General features: G+C 35.9%; 1 long non-coding RNA gene across 2 annotated transcripts in view; it reads left to right on the top strand.

Annotated features, from left to right (window-relative positions):
• Positions 1–14,590, top strand: part of LOC128853158 (uncharacterized) — a 191,085-nt gene that overhangs the window by 57,052 nt on the left and 119,443 nt on the right. For both annotated transcript variants that reach the window (XR_008451476.1, XR_008451475.1), the window contains one exon: positions 12,131–12,225. This is a non-coding gene — a long non-coding RNA (uncharacterized LOC128853158). The remainder of the gene's footprint in view (positions 1–12,130; positions 12,226–14,590) is intronic.

Genomic DNA, 14,590 nt, shown 5'->3' with positions numbered 1-14,590 from the left:
AAACAGAAGGCTATAAAATAGGCCGTGTAGGATTATGGTGTTTGGCTGATTCTGTAGTAGGCACTCCCAGATGGTGGAGAAGAGGAGAGAATAGTGCTTTGGACAAGTTTGCTGTGTGCCCTTCATATAAACTCCACTAATTCTGAAGACAACAGCACTTTTGCTATATGATGTGTACAAGAAAACGTAGAACAATTTCTAACAGTGTTAAGGATTCAGGAAATGCTTGGGAAGGTAATACCTGCCTCCTTGACTACCTGAGGTGAGGCATTTGCACCAAAAGAGGTGTTGTTGACCAATTCTCTGCTAAGAATTAAAGAATAATAGAGAGTGCTTTTCAATCTATCTTGCAAATGCATTAATAAGTCGAAGACAAATATACACACAGAAAAGTTCCTCATAATCTTTTGGAAGTATAAAGTATATTTGCCAAATAAACTACAGCTTTTGTATTACTGCCGTTTGAATTGCCACTGTACTCGGCTCATGTACACCCTTTTAGTGCATGATTTCCTGTCTCTCGATATTGACTCTCTAGATATCAATACTTACCACTTCTCAATTAGGTGACAAAAACATCTTCAAACAATATTCAGGACTGACTCATCCAGCCACCCATGTACAGTTTGGGGTCTCTTTTATTATACAGATAATTACTAAATTTCCTATTAAAAAAATTTCCTATTAAAAAAACTATCTATTAAAAAGAATGTGGACACAATATTACAGTCAGTTTACATCACATACAGGTTAAAGTAATAATATTTCTCTTTTTCTTACTTCGTATTTCTTGAGAAACAATCAACTCACAGGATCGCACATTTCAAAATAATTGGCCAATAAGACTTGACAGATCTGATCAGAGCTAAAGGATCATTACCAGATGTGATGAGCCTTATCTTCCATCTGAATAATACAGATTACAGAGTACTTGCAAGGACAAAGGGAAGTAGAAGCTTCCTCATGTCTGTGGATATTTTCTGAAGGAAGAAAGAAATAGACTGACAGAAAAATACTGACTTTTAAATTAGCAAATCTTCCTACAGTCTGTATCATTGTAGTTCATATGCAGTGGTCCCGTATTCATTTATTATTGTTTGCCAATATCGCAATAAATTCTGATTTTTCTTACTATCTAGTTGCACTACATCCCAGAGCTGTGTGATCTGCCAGGGTAATAAGGAGAGTTTTCATCTCTCACCCATGACGATACTACAAAATAGCGAATTGTCATTTCCAGGACAGACGTACCTGAACTCCATTTTATTCATCCTTTTAGACTGACAGTGATTAATAATCATCCCACATAGGGTAAACTGCATCCAGACAATCTTTTCTGTGTTCACTCATGAGAGTATCGTGTGAGACTGTAAAGCAGTAAGGTCATGATGAATTATATAGCCTGTTTTTCTCTTTTCCCCGAGACCTGTCACTGTACTGCAAACACAAAAAAAATGTTTGATGGGTTTGAAATGATTCATCCTGGAAAAATATGTTTACTTATATTTGTTTTCTTGGTATAATCTAGATGTCTTACAAATGGATTCCATGCCTATTCCAGAAGCTGAACTCAAGCAAGCGGGTCTATATTTAGATATGAGATTTTGTCTTTTAAATTTTGCTCCCCATTATATCTACCTTCTCTAAACTGTTTAACTGCTGTAAAGAACATTTTTGTCAGGCTATATTTATAATCATCACACACAACCCGTATGCTGGAGCAAAACTGAATACGGAGGAAAATAACAAATTAGCTTTTGGGTTCAAACACCTTACAAAATCTGACTGTGAATAAATGACAACACTAAATATAATGGATTCTTTTTCACCAAGACAAAATTACCCTCCTGTTGGAAACAAATCGTTGCAATTGGCCTATCAGACTGGAGAGTAAGTTGCTCAGCTTTTTCTAAGAAAATACTCATGAATCTATCATGCTTTTTTTATATATATATTTTCTGTTCTCAGTATATGCTCAGAAAGCGCACCCATCATTGACTTAGACATATTTTATTCAGTATAGGAATAATTTGCTTTATTGCTTGTTTTAGGAATAATGCTTGAAGAAAAAAATTCCCTTAGAAGTAATCTTCGTATATCATCTCCCCTAAAATAGAATATTTAGAGTATAAAAATTTTATACCTAGGATCTAGAATGTATCCTAGAATAACTTTTAATCAGATGTGAGGTATATCCATATTTTAGATCATGATAACAAGAATAGAACCTGTTTGTTCTAATGTAAGTCATCAAAAACAAAACTATCAAATCTAATTTCTGAATACGGACTAGAGTTCCTTTCTTCCAATAACACGTGGCATTTTTAGCAGAAAGATTAATGTTTCATTGGATTTATGCACATGGAAGATAAAACAAATGTGGTTTAAAATGTGTGTAATTACACAGAATGAACAATTAAAATAATTTGAAAATAAATCAGGCAATTTTGACTACATTATTGTAGGAAGTATTTAAAAAAAAAAATTGTAGGAAAGATCAAACTAAAAGAGTAGACATAAAAGAATGTATAGGGTAAACACCGATATTTCAGTTTGGCAGATACCTGTGTCTTTTTTTAATAGTACATATAAATGAGCCTGATGGAAAGAAACAGAATAAATATGAAATCCAAAGCCAGTGTACATGATAATATTTTGTTTATCATCTGTTTTTTTAAATACGCGTGTCTTACTAGGGTCTACAATTCTGCCTCGTAGTCCATTTGCAAATTACAACTAAATGACAGCTCTCCTAATGTTCTCTTAACTGGCAGTTTATGTAAATTCCTATTTTAGCATAATTTATGGATGACTTTGCACTTGTTGGAAATGTGGGTGAATTAAAAAGCGAAAATCATGAGCAGGATACTCAGTCGATGATTCTTTTTATTGAGTAATGTGCCTCCAAAATGGAACAATTTGAAACAGATTGCATAATGATTAAGAAAGAAGGAACTCTTTTAAAACCGCTCATCTTTTGTACGTTTGTCACCAAGCTGGCTCTGGGACCACTAGCTGTGAAGAGAACTGGTTTCTTTCTTGTTTTTCACCTCTGGTATTTTCCAGTCATCGTAGCTGTATTATCTTGAACAAAATGAAGCGGAGCGTACGCTGCATGCTACTGTTTGCTCGCTTCTTTTACATTATTTCAGTGGAGGGGATGCCATGAAGCAGTTTAGCACAACGTTATGGAGTGGCGTTGATTGCTACAGCTCTTTAATTCTGTCAATATTTATAATGATATTTTAACATATACCTAATTTTAAATATATGGTAATTACGAAGCACTAAAAGCTAAACATATGCTTAAGGACATCCCTGGAGCTCGGCCTGGTGACCTAACCTCTCCCCATGAAAGTCAGTGGTCACATAAGCCATTTGTGTGTAATTCTGCATGATATAGCTTTTAACATCTAGCTATTAAAAAATTAAATTGTAACCTTGCCCTGCTAATAAAAAGGAACAACTAATTTGAGGGCCGTGTTTGTTCTACGGTCTAAAATGCGGTTTATGACTCTGATGTACATCTGATGGACTCTCCCTCCTTAGCATTTTTTAAACATCAAAATATCTTCGCATAAGTCAGCTAATGTTTCTTCCAAATCTAAATCACTGAGTAGCACTTAATTTTAAGGATGAAATCGCTTCTCAAATTTAATGATTTTTTTTAAATGATATTGAAAACCAAACTATAATTATAGTTCCATGTTTCAAAATTCCTGGTAGGTGAGTTACTCTGAAGGCAACTAGAGGCAGCCTAAGTTGTTGAGAACATCTGCATTACTGTGTCGTGATAAAGGGCTGCTGGTTTCGCCACACTTAAGCATTAAAACTTTTTACTTTCTTTCAGTTATTTGCCTATGAGACCATCTAGAAAGTTCCAGGAAGTTTTCTTGCCGTTGGCCTATGCTACAGATCACAAATTTACATTTTTCCCAGTTTTCAGACCAACAAATAGAATAATGTTTGTAATGATTTCCAGTATTATTATTTTGTTTTCCAAAAACAGGTGCAAGCGATGCAGCTGATATTTAAACTATATATCACTTACCTGTCTAGATTGTGTTATTATTCCGTTTGGAATCTCTCAGGGTTTTTATTGCTTTTCAAATGACTTGTGCATTCCTTGGCCTTTCAACAGCAGTTTAGAGGATCAGAGTTCCTTATCAAAGTTTTTTTTGGTTTTTTTTTTAAGATCTTTTTAGCTGTTACAGGTACTGAAGATGTTTATCGTGTATTTAAGCAATTAAGAGGCTGGGAGAATCACCAGTAGTGTTATCAACTGGCACACAGCTCAACGCTAAAAGACTTAGTTATGCAGAGATTTGCACTGAAAATAAGCCTAAAAACAGTCGGAATCAGCTGCAAAATCCTACAGCAACAGAAAAGCAACGGCAAAAGCTGAGTACTGGAAGACACTGTCCTATAAAAAAACAGCGGTGAAAAATACTTTTGCTTATTACTTGAAGGAAAATTATGTAATTTTTGAGGATGAATCTCAGCAGGTCTTTTCATTGATAATGGCCGAGCTACATGTCTGCATCTCTAGTGCTCAGTTGGGTTATATTTGCTCTGAATTTTTAGTCAGTCATTTGTAATTCTGGGGTTGAATATGTCTAGACAATGAGAAGGCTTAGACTAATAGACTGAGCAATTTAAGATGCCTGTATGCCCTTATCCTTTTAAAATGCTGGTAACTGTTTTTTAAACTTTTTCTTTTGAAAGACATCCAATCTGTACCACTGTTATGTGCATCTTTGGACTTCAGGTATAGCTGCCTGCTGTCTGCTACTCCGTACATCACGGGAGAACATCAACTTGCAAAATAGAACCCGTGTTTTTCAAATTCAGAATGGCATTGCTATTCAGTAATAAACTCGGAGATGGATAGCACAGCTGTTTTAAGTTCGCTAAGGAGATAGAGTGCACACACAGAGCTTTGGCTCTGCTTTTCTAGTTGTGGGCCATATTTCTGCCCTTGTGTTTCGTGTTACTATTTCATCCTCTTTTTGAAATTATGTGCAATATAACAGCTGCAGTAGTTTAAAGGCTCAATTTTTATTTTTCTTCAATCTAAAAAAAAAAAGTTGAAGAATTGTGATGAGTGTCTCCAAGCAGTGAGCACAGCTTAACTCGTTACATGAATTCCTTGGGCAGACCTAGAGAGATAAATCTGAGTACAGGTGGCATCTGGCTGTCAGCTTCACAGGTGTGAGCAGTGTTTTATGCAGATCCGTGTGCACAATGTCTTGATGCTGGAGGTGGTGGTGGCTGTTCCTGTTTGCCCCTCAGTTCTCTTTTCACATCTCAAGCAGTTATTTTTGGCAGGTAAGAAAAAAAAAGGCAAAACAAAGCCATAAATTAGATTGGCAAGCACACTAAGCACACTTCAGACTTGAATTTAGAAATATTGACTGCTCAGGCCATTAAAGCATGGAGCATAACTGCAGAGGAATAGCTAATTATAGAGATGTTGACTTAAAAAAAAAAGAATTTTCTCTTAGTAAAATATCTGCAGGTCTCATTTATCTACGTAGAAGAAAAATTGTAAATGTATATAATTTTGTATCATACAAACTTTCAGTAATATCTTGACACACGGGATGCTTTCCAGTGAACAGAAGTGTTTCAGAATTTGCCACTTCTGCTGAGCTGTCTTGTCAGAAACCAAGCCATGTCACTTCTTTCAACAAGACATGTCATATATCACAAAAGAATCCAGTACTGCTTGTGTTTTTATTTTCACTCTGTTCTGTGCTACAGTATTTACTGTCATAACATGATTAACTCTCCTGACGTAAATAACTGTTTCTTTAGATAGGTTAAAATAGTATAAATTTATCTGAAGAATACTTGTCTCATTATATGAAGACTATCGATATTTTAGGCCTGTTCATTTGCAATAACCTGGTATAGGGAAGAGTGAGGTCTATTCAAAACGCACACACAGTCTTCCATAAAATAACACAAGGTCACAAAATCTCCTGAATGGGTGATCTCTGATACAAATGAGTTTGGTAGACATGAAAAATGTCTGGTAGTTCTCCATATTTCCTGACCTTCTAAAGTGCCCCTTAATTTTTTCTCATTACATTAAAAACAAAAATATCGAGCAAAACATGGCAGTGTGAGCATAAATGAAACAAGATTGCAACTACAGCTTTCATAGACCCTCTACAGTATGATTACACTAAGTACACTGAACTACTTTTAGCCTGCATTGCACTTTGCAAAGCTGGATGGGGTCTGCATGTAGTCTCTCGACTGAAGCAGTGGTTTTACCTTTTTAAACTACATGTCCTGCTCCGATTCAGACTCCTATTTGTAGTCTCACTTCGAAAAAAAGAATATGAGGTCTTCTCGGACATAAGTGCAAACAACCTATAGTACTTTTGTCTGATTTTGAAGAAAACAATTAATTTCTCATTATTTACAAGTCAGAGATGCTATATGGACTGTTATAACTGATCTTGTTATTGCCTGTTTATTTTCAGTGCAAATCCTTTAGAAGAACATGTGCTGTAGGCTGTGGTATATGCAGGGCTTTTCTAATCTCTTTTTTTGACTCAGTGGATTAACTTACAAAAACCAAAGATGTAATCATTGTAAATTACTGGAAACCTAAAGCGTATGACGCGTGTTGACTGTACGCTGAATGTATTGCTATAATGGAAAATGCTAGGAGTAAAAGTTTTCATTTATATTATTGGATAATAGCTTTCACAATCTTGATTGTACAACAGTTCAGTTTTTAGTTGTGAGATGCATCTTGAACAATGCTAGGCAATAAAAAATAGGAAGCTGTGCTTCTATCAAGCATGACTCACTTAACAAGCTTGGATTTAATATTGATTTATCCAGCCCTTATATTTATCCCTCGTGGTAACTTCTGCTGTTCTAGATACTAATAAGTTCAGCTTTGTATGTGTTACTTCATGATTCTCCTTTGAAGGTTCAAGCAGAAATTTGCAGAGCTGTTGTAAGCTCAGTTTACAAAGCTTTGACATCTACAACTTGAGAAATCGATGTGCCTTACAGCAATGCCTTCAGTACTTTCTCAGAAACATGGGGGTTGGAAAAGAACTTTAAGATCATTGAGTCCAACCATAGATCTAACACAGCCAAATTCACCACTAGACCATGTCCCTAAGTGCCACATCCACACGTCTTTTAAATACCTCTAGGGATGGTGGCTCCACCACTTGCCTAAGCAGACCGTTCCAGTGTTTGACAACCCTTTCTGTGAAGTAATTTGCTAACATTCAGTCTAAACCTCCCCTGGCACAACTCAAGGCCATTCCCTCTCGTCCTCTCACTTGTTACTCGGGAGAAGAGACCAGCACCTACCTCCCTATAACCTCCTTTCTTTCTTGGTGAGATAGATTTCTGCTTTATTCCTTGGTCAGATTAAACATGAGGCATACCGTGGAAATGCTAACTTTCTACAGAGAATATTTACATAATATATTAGACGTAAAGTGAAATAACATCAATTACTCCTTTGGAAACGTGGAAAATGCATAAATTTGTGTCTACTGAAAAGGCTTTTCATCTACTTTTGGTTTTGCTGGAGCTTCCCTTTACCTTCGCCTTTTTTCTCTGAAAGTCTCTGCTTAAAACTTCCTTTTCCCTTTCCCTTTTCCTTCTGGCTGGCACTGTTTCTGAAGGATGTTGTGATGCTCCACGTGAGGACAGCTTGGTGCAGAAAAGCAGCTTTTTGTTCTTGCTTTGTATTGTGTTCTGGTAGAACATAAAGGAACATTGAATCCTGGCCTTGAAACACTCCTGAGAGTGGAGTTTCTGATCACTTCAACTGGTTTATTCTCACTCCTCTTGAGCTCACATGATAAGTCAAAGGATATAAAGCATTTACAAAGACAATGCGTTAGGAACTGACACCTATAATCAGTAGGTATGGAAATAAAGAATGTAATTTTGATTCCTTCTACTGATCACTGGCACTGAATGAGAGAAAAAGGTCTACCAAACAGATAGGGGCAGTCCTGACGTGCATAGCAGCAATAAATACTCATCCTTTTGGTAAGATGCCTTGTGATATGCTGCATAAGCATTTCATTCTGATGTATAAAGGAAAGGCGATGAAATGTGAAACTCTTAGGCTGTTGGAGCAAATTAGATGTCAAATATTTTGACATCAACATAGGAGACAGCTAGAGAAAAGCCTCTGTATACAGGTGACACTTGAGAACTGATTTATGGTTGCAGGGGAGCCTCACAGAGAATGCAATGCTTTTTGCCTAGACAACCCAAAACCCTCACTCCAAGTGTCAGCACCTGTCTCATAGCAAGTCCTGATGGTTTAGCAGGAGTCCGTTCTCATCATCCAAGTCCATTAATCACATTTCAGGAGGCCAATTTCCTACAGCCGATCTCTATTTCTTCCAGGGATTCTAGACAGATTTAATTTTTCCCCTGAATGCATTAACCTGAAGGAGCAGCCTACTTAATTAAAACAGATATTGTTTCACTTTCTTTAAATATGCAAAGGTCTTTATTAGACTAGGTGTCATGTGCTGTACTTTCCTGCTTAATTAAGCTCAACCTCAGCTTAATTTGCCTCAACGGGAATAAAACTCTCTTACTTTCTTTTGGTGACTTACCTCAATACGTTATCTGCAACAGGCTTGTTTTTGTGAGTAGTTTCTTTTACCGTACGGAATAGGTAATCCATATAAAACTAAATATTCTTTATGTAAACATCTAAAGACAGTAACTCGCTTATGTATATAGGTCTCTGTGGTTTCTAGTTCACCATTTGACATTATAGTGACTGTAGGGATGTGGATTCCTCACAGCACAGGGTTACAGCAGCACTGCAGGTCTCAATATTTTTTGTAAGTTGGGACCTATCGAGGGATGGAGGTTTTTATCTTTGAGATTTACTTAGTTCCCATCTAATTAAGCATGAAAACTGAGTCCCAGTTTTCTAGATTGCAAAAATATCTTTGATGTATAGAAATAGTAGAATTAGGAATAGTAGAATTGGATTCCCAAAGAAAGAAAACTATAGGGTCTTGTTTTGTTCAAACTTTTCTGTTACCGAGGTAATATTTTGCTACTGTAGTTGTTCGATTCATGAGCAATGAAAAAGACAAGATAAATCAACCTTCAGGCTGCACTCTTGTTCAGTTGTCTCTGTGCTGTCGCCTATTGCAAACTGCTTCCTGAAAGCACTTTCTGATGTTTTTTGATCTTTTCCAGGCGTTGCAGTGGTGGTGAGCTAGCTGAATTGTACAAGCTGTCTTTAAACAGGACATGCCATATGTTGCAGTCCTTGAGAAATACCACACTAATCTCTTCCATGCTCAGCTAGCACAGTGAGTTATCTGCTATGGGTATGATGTTCTGCATAGCTTTTTTTTATATATAGGATAAATTGATTGTCTGAGGTATTATGAGGTTTGATGTTTCCATATGTTTTAACAAAAAGCATTCACTCCTGTTGTCTGCGCCATTCAGCACTGGAATACAGAAAGGAACACCGTTCCTCTAGATCTTGCTTCTTCTTGGTTTTCTTTCACAGTCACGGAGAAATTTTTATAGTTTAACATTTATTTGTGTCTTACAGTCTAGTTGCTGTTTGGTCTGGTTTCGTCTTGTGCACATTGACTGCGCAGCTGTTACTATCCTGACCACATATTTTTTTTTCCTTATTTGCTTTCTTATCTATGTTAATATGCTATACTATAGGAAAAGCTCTGCTTTGATCTATGAGCTGTTGTATTTGATGGGAATGCTTTTTGACTCCTCTTCTTCATGATACCCGAACTTCTTATTTCTGCTCTCTTTTCTCTGTTTATCCACTTGTTTTTTGTGTACATTTTGGTGTACTTCTGCAGCTGGCTGTAGTGGCTAGAAAATTCATTAATGTCCTAAAGCAACTAGAACCTTTTAAATAGTCATCATTGGAGTGAAGGCATTGTCTATTCTATGCATTGACAAAAACAGTTATTTCTCTCCTTTGTGCAACGCTAAGTTTTAAAACATGTCATACATGTAGGAATTAAAAAAAACTTTCACCATACAGCCCATTACTTTGAAAAGTATGTTATTCTGAGCTGCCTATTGCAGTATCTGTTCTGTCATGTAAGATTTTTTGGACAAATGTATTGCCTGCTGTTAATCTTGTGGTTACATATAGCACTAGATGCATAATTATGGTTTATTTTACATGATAATGGGGAATATTTGCATTGAATATATGTCTTAGATGACAATTTTATCTGAGCAGTTACATTGCAAGGCCAGATTCTGATCCCATTTACATTTTAACAAATCTGCAAGAGATGATAGAAGATATTTCGGATTAACACTGATGTAAATGAGATGAATTTGTGGACCACATTTCCTGCTTCATCTACATGAAAGAATCCTGGTGATTTCAGTACTATTCACGTAAAGATTTAAATATTTGTAAAGCTTCTAGAAAATAAACTTAATTAAATATAGAACAATGAATCAAAACTTTAGATTGAAATAAATTGCTTCAATATCCTCCTGAACTGACAAGAAATTTATATCAATCAACAGAACTGGTTTACTTTGACTTTTTTTTTTTTTTAATTTAATTTTGTTGAAGTTCCAATTAAACAAATCTAAACCCACATACTTTGACAGCATGCTTTATTGGTATCCAATCTCTGTAAACACGTAGATTCACTCTGTATTGTTAATTTGTCAGAGATCTGTTATATAGCAGACAGTAATTTGTTAGGTTTAAAATTAATTGGAGAAACAAATCAGTGAGTTACTGATCGTTGTTACTGGGTTTTTTACTTGACCCTCCTTAGTTGTGTCTCCCTCAGAATTACTCTGCACATTAAACTGGTAATTAATACAGTAATACTTTAGTTTGTACAGTTTTTTGTTCTGACCTTCTTATGAACTTCTCAGCCAGTTTTCTATTGCCATTTTCCTAAACTTATGAGAAACATTTTAACTGGGCAGACTCTGCACAGATGTAATGGACGGAGTAATGCATTTCATTTGGAAGAGAGAAGCAACAATATGTTTATGGGTATAAAACAGCTATCTGACACATTTTGGTAGTAATGTGACAGTGGTTTGACAAGATTTGATGGCGAGGTGTGCTTGATTATTCACTGCATAGAGGACAAGGTCAGGCAAAACTGTCAGAGATCCTCACAAAGTTCAGAAAGGACCCCTTCACTTTCTAAACTCTTTCTCAGAGTGGAGTCCAGGTGTGGATCGAGTCCTAATTCCAGACTTGGTCAGCAGTTTATGTCTACAGGATTACACGTGTCGAGTCAATCTAAGGGCTCTGGACTGCCCACTATTTATGGAGTAGAGATGACTCACTTAGGGTCATATTTGCATAGCAGCTACAGAAGCCAGTTTCTTCCAAATTTGACTTACGGGCACTGTGGCCTGTTGGGTGCATTACCATAAATTTGCGCTTTGCTGTTGTGTTTTTAACTGTCTCCACCCAATGCACCTTGAGCTGGATGCAGCCATCACAACCAGACATGATCAACACTTGTGGCTGTCATTTTGGGAAGAGTTATGGGAAAAGATCAGTTATGGGGGTGTAGGGGACCGATTTATATTTTCAGCCTTTTCTTGGAAAAAAGGTGATGTTTGACTGCATCACTGTTGAGTGTTCCATCGCCCTAGGGAAATTCTACACATTTTTGAAAGAGAAAATGTTCACCTCTTCCTTTATGAGTAGCAGCATGTAAATCAGTTCTTATTGCTCTTAATATGGAAGAGTTATTCTACATAAACTGATAGTGAATTATTTCAACATTACATGGATTAATAGGGTCATTTCATTTTTATAAAGCACAAATCCTTTGAACTGTGGAAAATTCAGAAGCTTTGTCTGGGAAGGAGACCGCAACCTACCAGGATAAATCATTTCTAGTTCAACAAACTTTCAAAAGGGAGCAAAAGTAATGTATTCATTTTGGTTGCTGTTAATTGAAATCTCTGTGAAAATACTCAATGCTACATTTTCTCTGGTAGTAATTTATATGGATTTTCTTTTCAATAAAGAACACTACTGATCCAAATACTTCTTTGAGCTAAATGGTCAATGTGGTAAATGCTGTAATAATAGTTGCCTATATCTACCTTTTTGTCCTTTTAGGAACTGCAAAAGTATGAAGTTTTGTGTGGACTACGAGGAAAGCAGCAGCGTTCTTTGGAAGATCTTCATTCTTCTGATCAACTGGAAAAAGGAAGGTGAGTTTTAAGTGAAAGAATAAACTGCGTCTCAGGTTTACTAATGGCTTTTTTGTTCCTATGGGAAAGCTAGAACAGCCTTTTCTCGTGGAAGCTTTTTAATAAGTTTTATGTCGAGCTGTCACCTTCCTACACTAGATTTCTTTTTTTAAATCTGTTGGATACTCTGTATTTGTCATCTTTTGTGGGCCATGAGGGAATTCTTATCTTCGTGTCATCACTACTTGACAGATAAACTAGATGAAACACTTGTCTCATGGAAATCGTATTTCAGAACTGGTGCAGGTTTATTACTGTTAGGATCATGTACTGTAGATGTAAATCATGGAGGAAGATGTTGCACTGTTTCAGCTCTCTATTCTCAATAGATATTACACATGTAAAATAAACTGTGAAATGCAAAATGCTGCATACTAGACAAGTGTTTTAAGATAATGCTCTGACAGCTAAGTAAGCCTTCACAAGTTGTCTTTTTTTATCTGTGGAGAGAATCTTCTCCCCTAGCAAATTTGTGAGGAGGGCACAGTTGTCACAAAGGAAAGGAGACCAAAGAAGTGAAGGGGGGAAGGGAAGTCTGACAAGTAATTTCTGCAGGTGGAGACTAGGGTGGCCAAGTATATAGAAAACATCAGGAGAACTTAAAAGTGTCATTGTTGTGCTTTTGCAGATAATGGAAGTCCAGCGTCATCATTGTTGTATTGTTTGCTATGTAGATTATCCATATACCTATATGCAAAAACCTATGCCAAAGTATTATGGCTGAAGATGATTTTATATTGCCCTGCATTATAAAAACTTACAAGTTTTTCAGAGGTTCCTGATGGCTATCAAAAAGAAAATACAGAAACATTTATTGTTCTCAATGAATCTTAATATTATATATGTAAATATTCATGTAGTTATTGAAAAGCAGTCTCCCTTGATGCAGTAGAGACAGAATTTAATGGTACCGAGTCTCTCCAAAATCCCAAATTCTGCCTATATTCTCTTTTGAAAATTCTTTGATCTCTTAATGAAGAAAAAACAAAATACCCCAAATACACTGTCATGATTTTTGGTGGTCATGGTGGTAAAATGTTTTATTTTCAGGGAATTAAAAAATTGAAATGAAACTTTTATATTCATAGTCACGTGGAAGATATTTATTGTATTTATTGTACATTATTGTATTGAGGTACAAAATGGAATAGGACAGACCAAAGTAGAAGTCTGATTCTACTTTTTTGTAAGTAAAAATAAATAATAAAAGTAAATGTTAGAAGAAATGGAAGAAAATAAACAATGTTGAACGTGAACCTTGATAACAGTCTGTGAGCTCCGTCAGTCTCTGAAGTGGATAGCATCATCCTGTTAGTGGATTTGGGTTCAAAGCATACGTTACAGTAGTACTGGAAACAAAAGCCAAGGAAGTTTCAGTCCCATTTATTTTAATCTTCACTGTAAAGGGATTTATACTAATGGAACACAATTACATTAGCCCACAAGACTTTAGAAGAGAAGTGATACATAATTCCATTCTATATCATTTGTAGTTGTCTAACTAATTAACAATTATAAATAATTCCCTCTGGATTAATTGCTTAGATAGCATTCAGAATGTAAATCTTTTCATATAACATTTATATTATTCAGACTGAAAAAACCTTCTTTGATTTTAGCCTTGACTGACTTTGTACCCAGGTCACTGAACAAAAACATTATAACTCATCCATTCTTTCCAACTTTTACTCCAGTGCTATTCTTTTGATTGAAACTTGATCTTAATCCTAATTATCCTAGGGGACTTTTTTTAATCAAAATATTACTTTAAAATATATAAATAAAACTTGGCATTGCCACTTTAATGTCAGAGGTCTTCAGTGCTCTATGAAGACACACTAAGGAAACTTACGTCTATGTTTCTAGGCATAAGGCTCTTCTGTATACTCTATCTGGTTGTCTCTTAACTTTCTATTTCCTTCTGTTTGGATTGTTTAAATTTGTCTTCATTAAATGCAAGTGTTAATTTTAATAACACAAAATCCTTCTGAAGAATATTGCATTACTTATGGAGCCAAACAGGAGTTTTGAAAGATTATATAGGTGACACTCTATCACTATTTGGGAAACTAAGGGACCAAATTATAGTCCATCCGCTGTCTAGTAAAGAGCCTCCAACTGTGGAAGACTGTTGCCGAGACCTTTCTTTATAAAAAGGCAAAATAAAATTCAAAAGACTGTTTTAGCAAAGGACTCTGATAGAAATTAGAATGTACTGTAACTTTTTGTACTAGCTTCAGAGACGTGCTTATAAAGCCTGACCTGTGTTGGCATTGGAACTGTTGGCTCCTGTCCTGGGAGCGCTCAGTTCATTGTTGGAGAAACC

The sequence above is a fragment of the Cuculus canorus genome, chromosome 10, assembly GCF_017976375.1.
Source record: "Cuculus canorus isolate bCucCan1 chromosome 10, bCucCan1.pri, whole genome shotgun sequence".
NCBI lineage: Eukaryota > Metazoa > Chordata > Aves > Cuculiformes > Cuculidae > Cuculus > Cuculus canorus.
The sequence above is the reverse complement of the archived record's forward strand: the minus strand, read 5'-3'. Positions and strand labels throughout refer to the sequence as shown.